The 12,913-nt window shown below is 43.6% G+C and overlaps 1 protein-coding gene across 1 annotated transcript in view; it reads right to left on the reverse strand.

The window, feature by feature from the left end:
* Window positions 1-12,913, reverse strand: part of SUSD1 (sushi domain containing 1) — a 169,223-nt gene that overhangs the window by 80,172 nt on the left and 76,138 nt on the right. The gene's annotated exons all lie outside the window — the stretch shown is intronic.

Below are 12,913 nucleotides of genomic sequence, written 5' to 3' on the forward strand. Positions count from 1 at the left end.
CAGGAAAGAATGGCATCAACAAGGGCAGTCAAAATACTTTTTCCTTTTCACTTACCCACACTTCACCACAGTGCCAATAATGTTGCCTCTTCCTCCACTGTAAAAGCCACGTCTGCAGACCTGAAAAGACAGGCTCTATTTTTACTTGCTGAAATGAATGGGGAGGGTGAGGGGGGCAAGGGGGTGGGAGGGTGGGGGATGAGGGGGGGAGACGGGGGGAGGCAGGGGGAGACGGGGGAAGACGGGGGAAGACGGGGGAAGACGGGGGGAGACGGGGGGAGACGGGGGGAGACGGGGGGAGACGGGGGGAGACGGGGGGAGACGGGGGGAGACGGGGGGAGACGGGGGGAGACGGGGGGAGACGGGGGGGGATGCGGGGAATGTGGGGGGGGGTGGGAGGGTGAGGGGGGAGCGGGGGGGTGGGGAGGATGTTAAAAAAAAAAAAAACGTGCTTCAGCACAAAATTAAGTACAAATAATACAAATGATCAGCAATAGAAAAATTGAAAGCAAGAGTGCAATGTGATGCAAACCTTAATGAGTGCAAAGGAAAAGAATTAAGGAATGTACCTTGAAAGAATGGCTATAAGGCATGCTTTTGTTACATACCAAATTTTCATCCTCATTTTTTTACACAATATTGTTTAATTAGGATATCCTTTAAAAGAAAGTTGACCTAAACACACATGCTTACCACTTAATACTTCCAGGGGTGTTTCAGCTAGCACAGGATTAGTTCAGCAGAAACCTTGATAAATATTCCCTGGTAGCACCCAGAATACTTAAGTGCTGATCTCACCCCCAGAGGGTACCAAAGCAGGAAAATTATTTTGACTATAGACAAAATCAAACAAACAGTCATTTGATATCTGGTAAGGAAACTCAGATTGGATTGACTTGTATTTTGCTATTTTTATGTTTCTGATTGTGTCAGATGATGCCCATTTCTGATTATATCAGATATTAATAGCAAACAAGTTTGTTCAATGAACAGCAAGCTCATAAGGAGAGAATTTCATTCATGCTAGGCCTACATTAGATATTTTTGACAAGCACATGACTCAGAGTGGGTTAGAAAGAGATACTGATGAAAGAACTACATGCAGGAAAATGTAAGCTATGCAATTCTGCCCTATGTAGAATACAAATCTGACGCCTCTTTAAGAGCCTGAACATCATCTTGGAGATTTTGTTCTGAAGAGCACAAAAAAAAACAAACCCAAAAACAAAAACCCAAAAAACCCCACCCAACTAAAAAAACCAAAAAACACAAACCATCAATCCCCGCTCCCCCGCGCCCCCCTCCAAAAAAAAAAAAAAAAACAACCCCAAACCTGCCAAAAGTTGGTTTAAGAAAAGTTTAAATTTGTTTTACTTTAAATTATTCACTCTAGGGCAGTTTCAATTAACCATGACCTTAATAGCTTGCAACGAACAGTATAAAGATCCTACAGCAAGCCTCACAAAATAACCAGCAACTTCTAACAAAAAAAGAACAACCTCCAACCACCCCCCCAAAAAACAAGCCATCCTAAACCATCACAGGCAGGATCTAACAAATCAGTGCATACTCAAACTTGCAGTTATCATCATCCACCTGTACCGTTAATGAAACGCCTCAGAAAGCAATACTTCAGAAAAATTATTGAAAAAACACTCAGCTGAGTCACCTTTAATGTGCCTGGCTCTATAACAAGCAAGTTTACTAGGAAGGTAGAAATGACCAAAAAAAAAAAAAAAAAAAAAAATTCAAAAAAAAAAAAAAAAAAAAATTCAAAAACAGGTTGCAAAAGGAACCCATCATACCATCTGAAAGAGAATAGAGACCATAGGAACCATACAATCAGCTTAGAAATTCCACAAACTAAGAGAAAAAAAAAAATACTATTCTCAAGTAGATTAAAAGAAAAACGAGAGTTCAAGTTCTTTCTAGCACATTTGACCGATTAAACAAGGAGATGCATGCTCCAGTGAGAACTTCCTTAATTTTCAATTTTCCAATTGAAAGCAAATGTGAAAGAGGCTGCTGATAGCATAATTACTGATTACATTTTTCAATGGTCTCCAAAACTATAGTTCTCCACACTACTTGCTTTTTCATTAATCAGCATTTATGCACAAACCGTCTCATCAACCTGCATTGCTACTGACGCTTCCACTGCCAAAAGATGTCAGAAAAGTTTGTTCTGCACTGCTTTGAGGCATAAGAAAGACAGACGGACAGACGGACGACAGACGGACGAACAGAGTGACGGACAGAAAGACGGACAGAGAGACGGACAGAGAGACGGACAGAGAGACGGACAGACAGACGGACAGACAGACGGACAGACAGACGGACAGACAGACGGACAGACAGACGGACAGAGAGACGGACAGAGAGACGGACAGAGCAACGGACAGAAAGACGGACAGAGCAACGGACAGAAAGACGGACAGAACAGCTAAGATTTTACAGGTCTCTGAGGCACTTTAAGTTAATAATATATATATATAATGAGCTTGGCTTATTAGTTTCAACTTAATAAACATTATCAAGACAAATGACAGAAGTGAAGTGACCATCGCACTGCCCCAGCAATGGAAGCACAGAACTTCCAGCTTGCTAGAAATAATCTTACCTCCTGAGGACCACATACAGTATAAACTTTATCATTATAACAACTCACCGTAGTTACGGCCTTCGGTACAGTCTATAAAAAATGGCATTTAGGACTACACAATAAATTGTTCCGATTATCGATCAATCTTATAGAAGAGATGTCAGTAACTCACTCCCACACGCGCGCTTCTGCCAGGCTCCAGCGACACGGCAGGCACCGGCACCTCAACTCGTTTCTGCTACGGACCCGGAGGAAAGCATAAAAGTTGAGTTACCCCATGAAACTGAAACCGCGACCCTCACTCACCGTTAAGCAAGCAGCGCTCCAAAGGGCTCTGGAACCCGTTAAGAGAGGTTAAGTATAACACGGTCAAAAACCCGCCCGAAAAAGCAGCCGAGAAGCGAACGCCGCCGCTCCGGAGTTACGGGAGGGCAGCGCGGGGCTCCGCGGCACCCGCTCAGCGAAGGGCGGCTGCTGAAGGACTGCAAGCAGCCCCCGGCCCTTCTGGGGAAACAAAAAGAAGGAAAAAAAAAAAAAAGAAAAAAGGAAAAGATAAAAAGAAAATTAATAAGAAAAAAAAATTTAAAGGCGAAAAAACCCAGAGAGCCCACGGGCGATGGATCCCTCGGAGTTCTCCGCGAAAGCACCCGATCTCTCAGCTCCCGACAAGGAGCTGCTCCGCACCTGACGGAGCGGACCCGGCACCTGACGGAGCGGACCCGGCACCTGACAGAGCAGACCCGGCAATAGCCCCTCCCAAATCCAGCCCCTCCGGAACCCGGCCCCCCGGCACCCACCTTTCCCCTCGCTCCTCCGGGCGGGGTTACCTCCCTCGGCTCTCTCACCCCACCCCCGGAGCGGCAGCCCCCCGCACACGGGAGGAAGGAGCCGAGCCGGCTCGGCCTAACCCAGCCCGGCCCCCCGCCCCGCCCCGGGCGGTGCCAGGTGAAGCCCTAGAGGGGACCTCCGTTCCCATGGCGAACTGCTGCCACCCGCCCCTCATAGCGGCCCCGGGGGCAGGGCAGCGACGGCCAGAACTAACCCATCCACGGTCCTGCAGGGGTCAATGGGACCCGGACCGGGATAACGGGGAGGAGCAGCCGCTGCCCCCCCAACCCCGCCCCTCCCCTCTCTTCCCCTCTCCTCCCTGGCGCCTGCGCTCCGAGGTGGGGGGGGAGCGGGCGCGCACGCGCCAGGCTTGCCGGGGGTGTCCCCTTCCCTTCCACTCCCCCCAAGCCCCCCCACTCCTCCCTAGCCTCTCTACCACCCCCTCGGGTGGTCGCCTGCCCCTCGCCCCCTCCCTCCTCCCAGACCACCTCCGCGTGTGTGTGTGTGTAGCTTCATGTCATGAGATCAGGAGGAAATGTGTTCCTCTAATCTATGCCCCGTGTAGGACAGATTTTAGGGCCTTCCCTGAAGAAACTCCTTCTCTGGGCTATGGTGTTAAAGAGATGCGTAGCCTCAATCAAATGGGTGAGAGTCACAAGGCAATCTTGGCGTTATGTAAGTCCTGTGACTCACACAGACATCAGTGGGAAATAGAGACCTGCCCCACTGTTGGGGATAAAGCTCTTTTTGTATTACATCTCCATAGAAATACTAAGTATGGAGGTTTCTCATGTCACTCTTGACACATCTAAGAACATGGGAAAAGATGTGTCTTCAGGGTTGAAAATTCTACCTGAGACGTCAGTGCTTCACATAGTAAGAAAGTTATCATGTGACAGTGATGGGAAGTCTGTACATGTGAGGGTTAGGCTGGGACACTGGGCAGAGGGAGCCCCCATTGGTCTGAAACAAGAAGGATTAATGTGTATAAGAGTTGTCTTAATTTCAAGCCTGGCACCTTGTGACAGTTGTTTATTTGACTGATGCACAAAATTACCTGAAAGTCAAAGCTAAAAGGCAATGAAGACAAGATGACATTAGAAGAGGGGAGATCATATGCTTACAGAAGCCACTTTTATGTTGGTGCCCTTATGCTGTGAATCCTTGGATACCTAGTGGGAGAAGGCTTGCATTTGTATTTGTTCAGTGCCCAACACAATCACAGAGTATGTGGCAGCATCCTTTACAGGAAGCAATGGGATTGATGTATTTGTATCTTCTGGAGTTCACTCAGTGTAAGATTTAGCCTGGCACACAGGCTTTTGGTCACAGAAATCATAGAGTGTTAGAGGTTGGAAAGGACCTTGAGAAATCATCAAGTCCAACTCCCCTGCCAGAGCAGGGTCACCTAATGTAAGTCACACAGGAACACATCCAGGTGGGTTTTGAATGTCTCCAGAGAAGAGACTCCACAGCCTCCCTGGGCAGCCTGTGCCAGGGCTCTGTCACCCTCACAGTGAGAAAGTTTTTTCTTATATTTATGTGGAACATCCTATGCTCCAGCTTGTAACTGAATAGAGCCTGGCTCTGTCCTCCTGGCACTGGCCCTTTTCATACTTCCAGGCGCTCCTGCTCCTCTTCTCCAAGCTAAAGACACCCAGCTCCCTCAGCCTTTCCACTCCCTTAATCATCTTTGTGGCCCTGTGCTGCACTCTTTCAAGCATTTCTCTGACCTTCTGGAACTGGGGTGCCCAGAACTGGACACAATATTCCAGATGTGGCCTCACCAGGGCAGACTAGAGAGGAAGGAGAACCTCTCTCAACCTCCTACCCACCCCCGTCCTAATGCACCCCAGGATGCCACTGGCCTTCTTGGCCACAGGGACACATTGTTGGCTCACGGTCATCCTTCCATCCACCAGCACCCCCAGGTCCCTTTCCCCTATGCTACTCTCCAAGAGATCAGTCCCCAACCTGTACTGGTACCTGGGGTTGTTCTTTCCCTGGTGCAAGACTCTACACTTCCCTTTGTTGCAATTCATTAAATTTCTCCCTGCCCAGTTTTCCAGCCTGCCCAGGTCCCTCTCTCAATGGCAGCACAGCCTTCTGGGGTGTCAGCCACTCCTCCCAGCTTTGTGTCATCAGCAGACTTGCTGACAGTGCATTCTGTTCCCTCATCCACGTCACTGATGAACATGTTGAATAGTCCTGGTCCCAGTACTGACCCTTGAGGAACTCCTCTAGAATCAGACTTCCAACTGGACTCCATCCCATTGAATACATCTCTCTGGCTTCTATCCTTCAACCAGCTTCTGATCCACCTCACTACCTGATCATCCAGGCCACACTTCTTCAGTTTAGCTCCAAGGATGCTGTGGGAGGGATGGTGTCAGATGCTTTACTGAAATCAAAATAAACTACATCCACTGCACTGCCATCATCTATTCACCTGGTTATATCGTCGTAGAAGGCTCTCAGGTTGGTTAAATGTGACTTCCTTTGGTTAAACCATGTTGAGTGCTCCTAATGACCCTATTGTCCTTGATAAACCTAGAGACAGTACCCAGAATAAGTCCTTTCCAGGGATGGAGGTGAGGCTGACGGCTCTGTAGTTACCTGGGTCTTTGCTCTTTGCCTTTTTTGAAGACTGGAGTGACATTTGCTTTCCTCCAGTCCTCAGGCACCTCTTGGATGATGGAGAGCAGCCTAGATATGACATCCACCAGTTCCCTCAGCACCCGTGGGTGCATCCCATCAGGACCCATGGATTTATGGATGTGCAGATTACTTAATTGATCCCCAACCTCATCAAGCATCATCCTCCTTTATCCTGGCTTTCTCTGGGGCCCCAGGGGTCTGGGCCTCCTCTGAACAGTCTCCATCAGTATAGAGACAAAGGTGGCATTCAGTAGTTCCACCTTCTTTGTATCCTCTGTCACCACGACACCCACCTCCTTCAGCCGTGGGCCTGTATGATAATTACAATTCCTAATTGCCTCTCTTTAGGTAACGTGAATGTATTTGGTGAGTGAATTGCAGGCACTTCCTGACTGATGTGTACCTGTCATCTGTATCAGGTCACCTACTAAGGGGTATTTGCATTGCTTGTGACAGGGTATCTTTTGAATCTTGCTGCAGAGGAGAGCAAGTGAAATGTCTGGAGAAGAAGCTGATAGGTCACAAGGTACCCAAGTACTTGGCACAATACCTGTCAGCATCAAGGAGCAGCTAGGAAAATGAGTGATTTGGAGTTCATGGAACATACACAGCAAAATGGAGGATGGGGCTTGATCAAAGGCAGGAAGTTGACAGTTCTGTTACTGAAAAAGAGAATGAAACCTTTACAGCCAAGGGTTTTAAAGTCTAGTGGTGAGACACTGCCTTTTCTCATCCCTTTCCTCCTTTTTTTTATTTTTATTTTCCTCCTCAAACACGGTAACATTGAGTCCCTCTTTGCTATCACAGTAGCCAGTCTGATCAGCTCATTCCCTTAGTTTGGGAACTTGTCAATTAAGTTGGTCCCCTGAACATAGAATCATAGAATCATTTGGGTTGGAATGGACTTCTCCAGGTCATCTAGTCCAACCCCCCTGCAGTAATCCAAGTCAAAAAATGTGTCTGTATGCTGTGTTTCAACCTTGGGACTCTTAGGGCAGAAGTCAAGAAAAGCATTTGGTGGAGAGCTGAAGTCCTAATTTCCCCTGTGTGGTTTGTGTGGTTTGATAGCACAACCTCATATATCCTTTAAACTCAGCCTTTGCTCTCTGATCTGGGAAAAGCTGCACACCGAGGTGGAAATCATGAAAAAGTTTTGGTTTCCTATGTTTCGGCCTTAGACCAGGCTTGTTTTTAACTGTTATCGCTTGAGCAAGAATATGGCTAGAAGCATGTTGTTGTCACAAGCTAGGAACAACTGAAAGGAAGAAAAATATAATCATTCCCTCCTGGGAGGGAAGGTGTAAAGGGCAGAGAGATATTCAAAGTTGGCCTTTGTGAGCTCCCCTGGTTGGTTGTGTCTACTTCTTTTTCTATATCTCTCTCTCTCTCTCTCTCTCTTTTTTTTTTTTTTTTTTTTTTTTTTCCCTTCCTTTCTTTCTGGTTTCTTTAAATTGCATTATTCCTGATGTATGTCAAATTCATGTTTCTTGCAGATTTAGGAAAGTTGATGGACTTGTGCTGCCTATAAACTAGGTGTGAGTGGTTTTGTTGTATAGATGTGTTTCAGCTCTCTGTTTTACAAGGACATATAAACTGAACTACAGTATTGTTTGCTTTAAAGAGGTATATGGTGTAACTTAATTGAATAGAACTTCAAGTAGGAACAGAGGTCTGTATGCAGAGATCCCATTATAGCATCAGGACCTGGGTGCACAATAATTAGCCACTCAGCATGCAAATATGATTAGCCAGACAAAATCAGTCAACATGATCTACTCTAAACAAACTATATTTATCTGTTTTCAGCAGCACAGCTTTTTCTAGAAAATTACTTGTCTTTGAGCTTACTCAGATCTGGTATAAATAAACTAACATATACCATATTTTTATGGTATACCTTATGAGGTATATATGGTATATAAGGTATGGTATACCTTATGACCACTACCTGCTATTCCCTGTTTTAATAAACAGATTTGTAGGACAGGAATAGTACTTACAAGTTTCAGGGAAATTAGTTTATCTGGAAAAAAAAATGTTCTTTTTTTTCTGCAAGAAATTCAGTGTCACCTTTGCTCTTGCCAGGTTAACAGGTAAAAAAATATATCTTTCCATCTTTTTCCCAGCACCTACTGTTTAGCCATTTTAAACAACACACAGAATTACTGTGAACTGCTGGCTTTCATTCTTTTCTTCTAAATTGTATGGTAATCATAGTAAATTGGGAGTTTAGACATCTTGTTATATTATTTGTAACTAACTCATTAGCATATTTTTTTTTTGGTAGTTGGAACCTGAAAGGTCCAAAAAAGGACTCAAAACAAGAGATTTCAACTTTTCCTCTTACATGACAACACAAGGCCTTCACTAGCAAATGTTACTCAAGAAATAACTGCCCCAAATTAAACCTGACAGTGCACTGCAACTTGCCCTCTCTTCAGCTGTTCTGATCTTACTAGTTGTAAGGTCATTTCACAAAATTAATTTTAAAAAAGTAACCTCTGCACTGTTTTGTTGGGGTCAGTCCAGTTAGCCAAAGTGGGGACAGCAATTTCCAGTAGAAGGGTAGAGCAGACACCTGGAGAGTGTCTGCTGGGCAGAAACTTGAACAAGATGTTCCTCTGAGCAAACCAATGCCTTTGAGTGAACCACTAAAAATAATAGCTAGATATTGGGATTTACCACCCTGTGTCTTTCACAAAGGGGCCTGATGCACTGCAGAAATTGGGTGCAGAATCTTAGTGGAATTTTATTGGCAGCGAAGAAAAGGGAGAAACTGTATAGGCCAGTAAAGCTGTGTTTAATTTAGGATGAAAAAAATGTGTGGCCATGGCTCAAAGACAGCTTTATTTCATTTTTTAATTTTTCCTGAGATATAAACTTGATAAATCTCTGTTCAGCTGGTAAGCCTGAGAATGTGTTAAAATATATGTGCTGTTTTAATAGTCATATATTAAGTGACTACTAAGGAGTGTAATTATAGTTGCTTCACTGTGAAGTCTGAAATAGCTTCACATGGGCAACATGTTCTTGCCATTAATACTTGGATACCATTCAAGGTTATGTTTCCTGTCCTGATTTCAATTCTAAGACCACAGTAAACCTAAAAGGCATTTGTTGACAAATGGCAAAAAAATGTTTGTCTATCTCAGAAAATTGCTAGGAAAATGAAGTAACTAAACCATCCGTGTATCTAACCTGCTAACTTAAGCAGGTTAAGTGGACTTCGTTGCAGGGATTTAGTCTAAGGTTGCAGGGGATCTATGGATCCTTTGTAGAGATCCATTCTACAGTAGGTGACAAAAGACTGTGTGAGGACAACAAAGGGTTTTGGCAGAGTTTGGATGTAAAGAATCTTAGAGAAAGGTGTGTGACATATAGGAATGGCGTAAATGGTAAGATCCTTTATTTGTGCTTGTTGATGGCAAACTTTAATTTCTAACCAGAGCATAAAGTAAGCTTTGAAGAAAGATCTATAAAAAACTTAGAATGTAAAATTATGTTTCAAAATCAGTATTTTTGCATGTAAACAGAACTGACAGGAGGTGTTAGATTGTGAACATATCACCCCCCAGGGAGGTATATGAAGTTTTTAAAGCAAATATTTGACAAACTCCTAGTGTCACCCCAAGTCCAGATTTAAGCTTAGAGGCAGCCATTTGAACCACAGAACAGGGGGCCAGGAGACAAAAGAGAGGTACAGGATAGGAGCTAGAGTTGCTGTTTGACCTCCCTAGGTAACTAATGATAAAACAGTACCAAACACATCCTGATGTGTTTGACTGTTCTGAGCCACTTTTTGTCCCATGGAAAAAAAAACAGCCAACCAAGGAAAAAACCAAAACCAAACTGAAACTCAAACACAAGAACAAAACTAAATTCAGTGATATAGGCAGTAAGTTTTGGCATGCTCTCAAGCTACTTCATATTACTTACCTGGAAGCACTAAGTGAATATTATCCATTGGTTATCATTGCATTTTTATTATGCTGAAGTAAGTTACTCACTGCCACCATCTGCAAACCTTTTTGAAGTTGCTGGATGTGGCAGAGGGGAAAAGCATTCAAGGACTTTTATTAACTAGGGCTTCCTGAAGCAGAAGCTACTGCTAAAGTTGTGATGGCAAGTGGGACTCTCTTAAGAAGCCATCCCATTTTTCCATGGAATGGTCAGGCTGCAGCAAGAGGATGCTGCTCCCCAAAGAAAGGTGAGAGATGAGCAGCCACAAGGCAGGCAGGTGGTAGCCTCAGCAGCAGGATGGAGTCCATGGCACCAGAGCAGGGCAGTGGTGATGGCAGCAGGTCCTGTTGGCAGCGTGGTGAGCAACAGACAAAGAGGATGTAACATGCCAGGTTGATTCCAAGGTGAATCCAGGAAATCCAAGCAATGATTCAGGTGCAGAGCTAGGAGCAAATGTACTGAAGATGTAGGTAGCTTAGGCAGGGACTGAAAACCATGCTTGAAGTTAAATGGAGACCCCAGTCAGAGGGTGTAGATGGAGGCTCTGGGAGAGGATTGCTTCTTGGTCTGGGATTTCCTGTTGATGCTGTGTAGGTCAGAGGCAGAAAGAAGATGGGATATCGAGCTGAAGAGCAACCAGCAGAAAGGTGAAGAAGTGATGAATGGCTGTTTCAAAGGAAGCTAGTGTTCAGAACTTACTTTGGGCAGATGCATGTTGAAAAAGTAGAAATTGCTTTTGTAGAACTATTCCTACTTTTCCTTTCTTTTCCTGGTGGGATACAGAGTGGTAAGAGTATTTTTTATTCAGAAATATCTTCCCAGTCCTTCTGGATAGCACTAAAATACTATGACTCCCATAGTCCATGTTTTTCCCAGATGGAAGTGGTTTCGCCTCATTAGTTGTTTTAAATTTACTTACTGGCATGATGCACATGCCATAATTAGAACATCTTGGTGTAATAATTCTGGTAGTACTAATGAAACAATGTTGGAGATCACTTGATCTAAAGTTTCTTAGTTGACTTGATTGTTAGCTGAAGAGAGACATGTTGGTTGTTTTGGGTTTTGGTTTTTTTTCTATCTTGCCAGTTTTAACCATCCACTTGTCAGGGCAGAAACTAAGGTAGTTACATCTTGACATTCTGGGGCCTGGATTTCTGGTACAGCATCTATTCAGTTCAATATTGTTACAAACAGATTTTATGAAGATCCGTCATTCAGTGTTCAGAGAGCTGCCCTCTTACTTTTGAGTATTCTTTTTCTCAAAATCATGACATCTAAATTTTCTCAATTTTTTTTTTCCCACTGCGGCCACTGCTGTGCCTAACAGTGGAGAAATGATTGCATCTTTTCCACAGAGAAGCCTCTGTACCTCAATGTGGCAACAGCACCACATGAGTGTAATAGATTTCTTACCTCCTCCAGGTGTCTTCCTGCTACAGCTTGACAGATTTGTTAGCACCTCCAGGTGATTTTTTTGTTATAACTTGTTATAGCTCTAGTGGTGAACTTTATTTGTTATTGATTTATTGCATATTTGGAAGTGCCAGGGAAACAGCAGATCTTCCAAGATGTCCAGTTAGCTGATAACTGTTTAGTTATATGACTAAACTGATATCTAACTGATAGCAATAAATAAAACTGATAGGGGAATATTGTTATCACACAATACCTTTTTTCTCCATGAAAAATTTCCTTAACACTCTTCCAGTGTTAGAGATGGGCTTAAACTTAATAAATGGACCAAATCTCCACTAGTACATCTCTTCAGTAAATTGAAACTCATCTTTATTTTATAGCTCTGTCATACTCAATCATGTTCCTTTTTTCTTTCCAAATATTCAATGAACCTGTTTTGATAGGTAACCACCAATTTCCCTTTTCTTAGTAAAAGATTCTTAAATAACGAGGTTGTGCCCTTACAGACTTTGATTGCACAGTGACATGTTTATGACTTGTTTCTTGTACATGTTTTTCATTACCTTGTTGTCTTTTAGGGTGGTCTAGTGTTGTTTTAGAGTTTAGTTCCACATCATACCTTTCAAATTACTATTTTCAACTCCGTAGGTTGCTCCACAACAGATGCAGAAACACTCCTTCACATGAACTTTTAAAGTAATTAAAATGTATCAACATTGTCATGACTGGTTGGGGAGTCTTCGCCAGGGAAACATCTGGCTAACATTTGACTTTTGGACAAGTGGAATAAGGATCTGAAAAGTGTTACTTGCTAATGCAGTATCTGTATGTATTGCTTGACTACAGTTAACAACTCTATTCCACAACTTTTTGGAATTACTTGAAAACAAAGTGCAGTGTTTTTGAGTTTGCACTGACATTTACTCACGTATCTTTATCATGTGTGGCCACAAACAGGTCCCTGTGGGCATCTAGGCCTTCTGAGATTGCTCTCATGAAGACCCAGCTTTCTACATGCACTTTTGTGGGTCTAGATAATCTTTGGTTTTTGCCTATGCTCCCTACCCCAAAACTGGTTAGGCTACTGCATAGTGCAACTTTTATGTGTTTGTGTCTTTTCTCGGTTCACAGTCTGAGAATGCCTAGGAGAGTGCTTGAGCACACAGACCACAACTAGTAATTTTGTGTTTAGTCTTACAGCTCTTCTTTTGGAAGAGTTTTTAATTGCTGCTGGTGAACATTTGTACCTTAAAGTTAAACCTAGGTGTTCTCCTATACACCAAATTGTTCACGGGCTCTCCTTAGTGACTTTGCATGAGCCTTGACACCTTCATTTAGTAAACCATCCATATTCCTGGCAGATTTAACAGTCTGTATCTCATGATAGAATGTTTCCATTCATAGCTGTCATCTATTGTGGTTTCTGTTTTTGTTTGTTTGTTTGTT

The sequence above is a fragment of the Heliangelus exortis genome, chromosome Z (assembly GCF_036169615.1).
Source record: "Heliangelus exortis chromosome Z, bHelExo1.hap1, whole genome shotgun sequence".
NCBI classification, from domain to species: Eukaryota; Metazoa; Chordata; class Aves; order Apodiformes; family Trochilidae; genus Heliangelus; species Heliangelus exortis.